The following is a 9,428-nucleotide window of genomic DNA, read 5'->3' as shown; positions in this document are numbered from 1 at the left end:
TTTTTGCTGCTTTATATAAAAATAATTTTTTAAGTTATTTAAAAAATCTAGCTTCCCTTTTTGATTAAGATTGCCATCTTGCTTTTAGGCAAAACAAGTTATCAAACTGGGACAGCAAGGGGGAGAGAGGTGGCGTGGAAGATTTTGCAGACCCATTGTGGGCAGATGTACTTTCTTCCTGGGGAAGAATTCGGAGCCTCTGTCAGCTGTGCCTTTGTGGGCCTGTCACCTTGACAGCGGGATGACCCGGGCTCTGCCCGGGGTCACAGGGCTTGCTGGCGGTGTCTGGCTTGCACAGCAGAGGGCAGGCCTGGGGTTTGGAGACTCAAGAGTCTGGGCAAAATCTTTTTTTTTTTTTCCCCTAAAAACGTAACACCCCAGTCCCAAAGAAAAGGTAAGGTGGCAACCTTATTTTTAATGGTTTTAAATGTCGATGATAATCCTAATTATATAAATTGACACAGACACATATAGTGATTTCTAAAGATTTGTTTACTTTTTGTGTTTTGTTTTACTGTACTAAGAACTTGTCCTTCCTCCTTGAATCAAAGTAGGACTTGCATCATCTTCCTGATTTTAAATGTTGGCTCTGATTTTAAAGTGGTGCGTTTGATTCCCGGCATCCGTGGCAGAGAGCTCGGGAGCCCAGCGGCCACGGCTCCCCGAGGCCCTGGCTCTTCGGGTTGTCACAAGCTAGAGATTTTCAAAGCTACACTTTTGAGTAAAAGGCCTTATTAAAAGGAAAACATGATTAATATTTTTGTCTTTTCCTTTTCTTTGGAGTGGGACAGGCCCTTCGAATTGACCTTTTATGCGAACCGTCCTACGAATCCACCAGGCAGGCTTTGCACCTGACCCGTGCTGCATGCTGGGCTGGTCCCGGGGATTCAGAGATGAATGACAGGCCTGCCGCGGCCCCTCACCAGCCCCAGAGGGGGTGCTCTAGAGGGGCCTGGCAGCAGCAGGAACACAAAAAGAAGAGCATTTAATTTTCGGGGAGGTGAAGGCTTGGGATGGTTTGCCGGAGGGAGGTGGGAGCATCCGTCCCCAGAAAGCCACCAGTGTTCCGGTTACAGATACGTTTTTACATCGACTCTGACGTTCTGTCAGGCACAGCACTGACTTTGAGAATGCCGTGTACGTGATTCGCCAGTGCTGCACCCAGGTGGTCTGAGGATGTCTCAGTTTTTCTTCTTGGAGAAGACAGCTCTGCAGATCAATTGCTTCATTCTCTACTGAGGACACCTGCCTTCTGCACTTCAGCAGGTCAGGTCTACCTGCTGCATCGGACACGAGTGGCAGGTTTCATCTACATGTGAGGTGGGCATGTGCTGACACCTGTGATGTTCCTCTGTCGCTGATGTGTATGCAGTTTGAACTTGTTACTAAGAGGACGCCTGTGTCTGCCAGGTCTCCTGTCAGCCGTGTACTTGAGATACTTCACCCAAAAATGAAATAGTCTCTGAAACTTACATGCTAATTTCCAGAAGGCGAAGCACTGCGGTTCGCAAGGAGTTGTCTACTCTGGTGTAGAAGCCCCAGAGACTAGAACTTTCATGGCTAATTTGCGGATATATTTTCTCATTGGATTAAAAGTTTTCAAGTCTAATTTTAAATACGTCCTTTGGAAAAAACGTAGTTCAGAAACAAAATAGCATCACGGGATGGGATAGTTCTCAGAATATTCCCTGGACGAGATTCGAGTTAGGATGGAGCTGGAAGAACACGGGGCTGGAGCCGGGAGTTAGGCCCGAGGCCCCATCGTCTCTCCAACGAGAGTTGGACTGGCCACAACAGGCCTCACCGTCTTCATTTACTTGAAAGAATGGTACTAAGTTATCAAAGTCCCTGCTTGAAAGTTTGGAGACTGTTCCATCTATGAATTCCCCATCAATAGGGTCTATCTGGTTAAGGTTATCGGACCAAAAAGTGATTCTGTGTCAGGTTTCAAATGGAAGAGTGTCTCTGTGACAAAAATGGTGCTCGTAAGAACAGGACTTTATCGACGTCAGAAGACAGAGTGCTATGGAACACCATTTCTTCCTCAGTTGGGTAGAACGGCCCCAAAATGACTGTCTTAGGTTAGCGAGAACACGGCACACTTTAGTCACCCACTCTGCCCTGCTTCGGCTCGGCAGGTGGAGTGCTTGGGCACAAACACTTGCAGCCACAACTTAAGCATTTGAAAATGGTGGAGAAGTGATTAAATTGGCATAGAAGAACCCTCACTGCCATCTGTCATGAAAATAGGCCTTTCTCACAAATCATTTTAAAGTTTACTTTCTCTTCTTAATGCTTTTGGATATGAGGCTGTTCAGACTGGTCATTGGAAAAATGCCAGCTTCTGCTTCTGTTTCGTTAGCTCTGTGTGTTATTTGTGTAAACAGTTAGCAATTAGATTTCACCAGCCTAGAAAAACCACTCAGTTTTTCCACGCAAACTTGTAATTGATGGGTGATTTCCCCCAGCAGTTTCTAGAACAGGCTCACCAGAAGATATATTTATTTTTGAGAGATGGGGTGAGACATTAAAAATATTCTCAGGTTATGCTAATTTAAACCACTTAAAAATGAGGGACTTTTCTGTAAATCATCACTATATGTTTTGGTGCTTAATATGTCCATGTTTGAGTGGAAAATTAAAAAAAAAAAAAATTCAAAGAAAGTACCTCGACGAGCTCAGAACTAGAACAGCCCCGACTGTGGAGAAAATCTGGAATCACGAGGTGATTGGTTGGGGGGTGAGTGTCAGAGAGTCCAGGTCTTAAAGTGCTGGCCGTAACCATGGCTTTGGTGAAACGCTTTTTCCGTGCCGTACTGTGCCACGTTCATACTCTTATCGATCTGGCCAAATAAATGTATTCAATAGGCCGTAGCCGATAACCTGACCCAATAACCTAGCTCATTTTATTTAAATGTGTATTTCAGGTAGGTATGGAGTAGAATCCAATAACCTCGTTAAGGGTCACCCTGTTTCAGTCAGCAGCACCCTATGTGATATAGTCTTAAAATTCTGTAAATTGAAACTGAGTTACTCGAATCCTATTTAAATGTGCCAGTGAGTTTGTTATTTAAATGAGGCTGCGGTGCGGGCCTGGGTCCTGGGTGGGCTTGGGGCTAGACTCCTGTTCGCATAACCTCGCGGGAAGGAGGGGCGGGACTGCTGCTCATGACATGGCCGTGGCCGTTGGAATGGGCGACCGTCGTGAGGAGGGTATTCCAAGTGTCCGGAGCGTTTGATCGTTGATCATTTTGTGAAGGACTGGGAGGCAGTGCACGGTGGCTGAGTGCACGTTCGGAGCACGCGGCCCTGCTTCTGTCCTGGCCGCGGACCCGGGGACCGTCTCTGGACGTTCGTATCTTCCTTTAGGGTGTCTTGTGCCTCCTTCCCGTGGGGGGTACTGCGACGTGCGTGCGCAGGCTCCCGGCGCAGTGCCTGCCGTGCGCTACGCGGTGGTAAATGTTACTACTGTTTTCTGAGTCTGAGCCACTCCCGGGAGGCAGAAAACGCTAGCGGGACTGGAGGCAGCAAACTCACCCCTGCTCTGCGGCAGGCAGCTCACGTCTGTCCACGGTGGGCTTAGCGACCCGTGTTCCTGGTGCTGCAGGTGTCAGAGGTCCCTGAGAAGCCCTTGCTGCCCTCGAGGCGGCTGTTTGAACAAACGCGTCACGAGAGGGGTGCACCGCGCTGTGGCACTCGGGTGGAGGAGGGCCGGGGGAAGTGGCAGCTGGGCATTGGGGTCCCTTTGTGAGCGGTGGAGCGAGGACGGGGGCCAGCCGGGCTTGCACAGGAGGGACCAGGGAGGCGGGGCTTCAGCAAGATGGGCGGGAGACGGACTCCTGACCCTGCTGGTGGCTCCTGATCCCACCGGAGGCGGGCACCGCAGAGAGCCCTGTGCAAGTTCCCCTAACTGGTAACGATAGCTGCTTTAGGTGGACAAGTGTGGCGATGCCAGCTCCTTTAAATGCCACCACTGGTCTTTCCCTTAGAAACGAGATAAAAGCAGAGAAGCCTGCGTGCGTGGGCTTCAGAACACGACCAGCGGATTGGGGATGTTAGGTTGTCACGCTCGTGCCAGCTTTACTAACAGCCTCTTAATGCCCTCTCCCTCATGCCGGCCCCTTCCTTGGCCTGGCCTCAGGCACACGCGTGTGCATCACACACATTTTATGTATACAGATGCGTATACACGTATGTATACGTGTGTACACGGACACTGTGCCATGCGGATGCTGGTGCCGGCGGGCTCGTCTGACTGACAGCTCGTGTAGCTCTGAAAAGGCTTCTCCACTGCGGGCAGCAGTCACGGTGGCAGGGGACCCCACCTCTGGAGAAGTTCCAGCTCGGTTAAAATGCCGCCCCTCCCTGTCCTTGCTCTCCTGTCCCGCCCGCTGTCTGCCAGCTCCTCCGGGGCTGGCAGGAAAGGGTCGGATTGAGGCCGAACCTCGAAACACCCTTTTCCATCCCTGCAACGTGAGGTTCGGGAGGAGCGATGTTTAGGATCGATCGCAAGGTCCACTTAGATCCCCGAAAGCAGCTGGCGCCCCAGCACGGCCGCCCGCGGTCTGTGGGGGATGTCCGTCCGGTGCCCGTTCTCTCCCTGTCTGGGGCACCAGTGTCCCCCAGGAGCCCCTCCCGTATCTCTCCACCTTTTAGTCACGCAGACCTGCTTTTCCAACAGGGAGCTGATGAATGAATCCCCCCAGGGTAACTGGCTGCTAGGCTGCGACACCCTTCGGGGTGTTAGCATTTGAACCCACAGTCAGGATTTCGGCTCAGAGAAGAAACTGCTCATCTGGAAAAGAGGCTCCGGAATCAGGCAGAGCCGAAGCAGAATCCTGACCCGCGCTGTCTCCAGCGTGGTGTGGCCATGGCACGTCTCTCAGTGCCCAGCGCCTTGGTTTTCTGGTCTGCAAAATGCAAGTACCATACAAGGTTGCTGGGAGAAGCTGTGACAATGTGCGTAAATCTAGTACCTGGCACACAGTAGGTGTTCAGTAAGTGGCTCCCACTTAGGCAATAAACCTACTTACTAATGGGGAATGGAAGGCAGTGTATCCCAACCCAGGAGGGCTTGGGTCTTGCACGAACAGCAGAGTCTTCCCGGTGGTCCTAGGATTTCAGGTGACCTCAGGTCAGTGCGCCACTGTCACATCGTCCTGCCTCATCCAGACCTGGCAGATAGCTCACACTGAGAGTCCACACTTAAACGCACATATTTGGAAGTATGAGGAACTGTCCAATAGGCGCCTCCGAATTTCTTGGCTTTAAGTTTTCAAATAAATCTTACAGGCAACTCAAGGCACAGTCTCCCCTAAATGTAGATGCAAGTGACAACTACCTGAACAGCAAGAGACAGCAGTTGAGATCGTGTGCCCCCTCCACAGACCTCGTATCGCAGAGAATGCTCTAGCCGGCGCCAAGGCACGCTGTCGCGGGAACCCAGACACGCATCTAGAGAAGTAGTTACTGCTTCCTCCTGCAGAAGCTGCAAGAAGAATCTTGGTCATTGGCAATTGTCAAAATAACTGGCTTGGAGCTTATGTCATCTAATGGTTTAAGTGTCACCCCATTTAGCCTGCAGTGTCTCTACGGTCGGGGAATTCAGCCGGAACATTTCTTGGATTTTAAAAGGACCAGAATGGGTGATTTTGTAAAGTTCTACCAGGAAGAAAGGAAAATGGAGTTTTATCCCTGGCTGGGTCCAGTTGCGGGCGTGATAATAACCTTCCTCTCGGCAGGAGCTGTGGCAGAAACCGCGGCACAGCCGGCGTGCGGCAGCGTGCTCCGACTCGGTGGCGTTTTACGAGAAAGCCCTTACGGTGTTGTTTTGTGAGACGTGGGTGCTGAGCGGGTTCTGGGGTGGACAGCAGCCTAGTGTGTGCGTCTGTGCCACATGCGGGGATGCTGAGGGAGCCGTGACCCGGGCGCCTAGGACGGTCACACATGCTACAGGCTCAGCACGGGGTTTGCCGAACAGGCCTGGCGGTTTCGCATGAGTTAACTAGGTTGAGCCCTCAGAGTGTCACAGCTGAGTATCAGTGACTTTCCGCTCTTAATGGCACAAAAGAGGCTGTCTCCTCCTTCAGGCACTCAAGGCCATCGACTTGAGTGGGCCAGAGGAGGGGACAGGATGAGGAAGGGCAGCCAGGACCCTGGTTTCCAGCAAAGGGCGGACACAGCAGCCACTCTAAGCCAGTCTTCTCGGGGGCTCAGCACAGCTGAGACAAGACCCTCAAGATTGGCACGTCCCCACGAGGACCTAAACGGACTTGCTCTGCTGCTGTCTGCTGCCTCAGCCAGGCGGCAGAGGCAGATGGCAAGAGCCCCGTTTCACAGGTGACGAAATGTAGGTTCAGTCACCGTGTCGAGCCGATGGGAGAGAGACACATGTGACCACAGGGCTTCATCCCAGACTTTCTTTCTTTGAATTGGTGACATCTGTTGCCTCATCTGACAGTTATTTGAGTTTCCCATATGTGCTGGGTGCCGTACCAGGCTCTGGGAGGGTGCCACCAGGGCATGACACGGGGTGCTTGTAGACAGAACTAGGACTGCTACCCAGACTCTCCCTGGGGTCTGCAGAGGACCTCCTCGGGGCGCTATGCCCAAACGAGGTCTTCATTGTACATTCCTTATTTTCTGTTCTTAACGGAAAACAGACCGGCCACAAGCACCTATCCCCAAATGACGACATTTGAAAACCACCTGTTAATCCCATCTAGGGTTGACGGGGCTGCCTGCCAGTAACAGGAAACATCACGCAGCCACACCTACTTCGGCTTATAGTAAACGGACAATTAAGGAGGAAGCAAGAGGACCCAGGCTCAGGGGAGGACCGTACCTGGGCACGGGAGCTTGTCCCTACTCTATTCCTGTGACCAGTGTGGCCGTTTACTGCTTGTCCCTACTCTACTCCTGTGACCAGTGTGGCTGTTTACTGCTTGTCCCTACTCTATTCCTGTGACCAGTGTGGCTGTTTACTGCTTGTCCCTGCTCTATTCCTGTGACCAGTGTGGCTGTTTACTGCTTGTCCCTGCTCTATTCCTGTGACCAGTGTGGCCGTTTACTGCCCGAGCCGTCTTAAGCTGGAGCAGCCAGGATCTCTGTCCACAAACACTTCAGTGTCTGGAAATCCAAATGGACAAATATACTCCCTGAAACAAATAGAAAATGACTCCCAGAGGCATCAAATAATTCTCCAGGCCATCTCTAAGGAAGCCAGAGTTTCCAGCGGCAATTAAATTGCACGATTGGACACAGGGAAAATTTTATAATTGCTCGCAGGTAGCAATTTATTACGATAGCTGTTACTCGTGACATGTGTCAAAAAGGTCAAAGTTTATACTTCCTTGAGCATTAACCTAATCTTTGAAATTCTAAAAGTTACACTTTTGGGTCATTAATTTTTTTTTTACAAGCAGAGATTTTGACAATTAACCCAGTTAATAAAGGTCAAATTTCAATTTTTTCCAATTTCTGGAGCACTTAACTTACTCCTTTTTGAAAATGGAAAGATGGAGGATGATAAATAGTTATTAAATGAGTACAAGGATGTAGCTCCGCTGTCAGGGCGATGACCATAAGGCTGGAAGAATGGAACCGCTGCGAATCTGACGGGAAGGAAAGCAGATTACAAGCCGAGGAAATAGAAAAATTAAGCCCAAATAACGTGTGCAGTTCGTAGGATAATGTGAGTCTGTGCGCTTGTTAAACCATCTCAGGATCCTATTCGTTCAATTATGTAGACTTCGGGCTTCAGCTCCCGAATCTGCACATTTTAAAATCAGTGATTTCGGCAAACTCTTAACAAAGTACAACCTGAGTTAAGAACCAAAGTGTCCCCCACTAGGCTGTCTCCCTCGAACGAGCCCACAGAAGAGCAAAGAGCCACAAAGGCCGCTAAGTCTCCGTGACCAGGGGCCAAGAGCACAGCCGGATGGTGGGGGCCGTGCGTAGCCCCACCATGACAGCCCCGACTGGACCGGTGCAGGTGGGTGAGGAGCGGGGCTTTACCAGCTGTTCACGTCGGGGTGGCAGGAGACTCCACAAAGCCACCCAAACAAGACAAGACAAGGCTCCCTTTCCACCCCCATCAGGACCAAACCCATGTGCCCTCCCTCTAGCCCTAGGTCCCACCTCCCTGCAAGCCTTTGTGGGAGCCCCTACCTGGGCTACTCCCAGTCTCATCCTCCGTTCGTGTCCCCTGGTGCCAGTGCCAGGTGGGACGAACCTCCAGCCAGGACGCTTGCCCAGGGAAGCCAAGCCGAGTTCTTGCACCCACTCGCTCTGGGAGCAGATGACTTCCCAGACCCAGCCAAGAACCTGCTCCGAGAGGTGGGTGTTTCTTCACATGGGGTGTGTTCGGGGGTTGCTGTTGCTGCCTTTGGGTCTTATGAATAAAGGCTTCTTAGTACAAATGTGCTCAACATTCAGGAACTTTGGGTCTTATGAATAAAGGCTTCTCAGTACAGATGTGCTCAACATTCAGGAACTAATACATAAAAACCACATTTACACTGCATCCATCCAACAAATATCAGTGATGCGCAGGTACCCAGCACCCCGCCTCTTTTGTGTCCCCCTGTGGCTGCAGCTGCCTCCCCACCCAGCCCTTCCGTGCCCACACTCTGCAGCCCAGGTCCCGTGATTGCGTGTGCCTGGCATTCTCGCCAGCCACGTTTACTTTGCTGTGGATATGCAAGGGCCTGTTTGCAGCCTTGTACACCAGCTGTTCCTCGCACATAGTAGGTGCACAGAAAATGCCAAAGAAAAGGGAGTCCGAGCTATTTTAACTCGGCAAGAGGGCGGGGGCGGGGAGCAAGGACCACGTGCAGTTGAACCACACCGTGAAGTCGATGGACGCCTCCGTGCAGCATGGCTGTCTAGCTCAACTTCAGCCAGTCTACCCACCCTCAAGTGTTTGGGGAGCACCTGTGTGAATGTGTCCCTTTCTGGTCCTTTCTGGGTCCCCACGCAACTGGCCCGTCTTCTCTCTCCAGCAGAGCCCCCACACGCCTCTGCTGCTCCCTCAGCCCGGGCACCGTGTTAAAGGACCGACTGCTCCCAGTGCAGGAGAAGGCTCTGAGCATCTCCTGTCGCGCTGACTCGGGACCTCTGCGAGGTTCCTGGGCCCTTCACATGCCCTTTATGTGCCCCCCAAGTAAACCAAACCAACCGGACACGGAATGAGAGCCCAAACGATGAACCAAACCATATTATGAAATATTGGGAACCACTCGAAGGTTCATAAATAGGAGGGGGGTTGACCAAGATTGTAGATGGGTGACATAAGCATCCTTAAGCGGGTGGACTAAGCCATTCTGGAGGGCAGTGTCTTGACTGGATACTGTGAGGCCACAGGGACGGGCCACAGCCCGTGAGTGCTGCTCTCTGGTCAGTGAATGTGTTTCTCAAAGCAGTTCTGA

The sequence above is a fragment of the Pteropus alecto genome, unplaced genomic scaffold (genome assembly GCF_000325575.1).
Source record: "Pteropus alecto unplaced genomic scaffold, ASM32557v1 scaffold8, whole genome shotgun sequence".
NCBI lineage: Eukaryota > Metazoa > Chordata > Mammalia > Chiroptera > Pteropodidae > Pteropus > Pteropus alecto.
The sequence above is the reverse complement of the archived record's forward strand: the minus strand, read 5'-3'. Positions refer to the sequence as shown.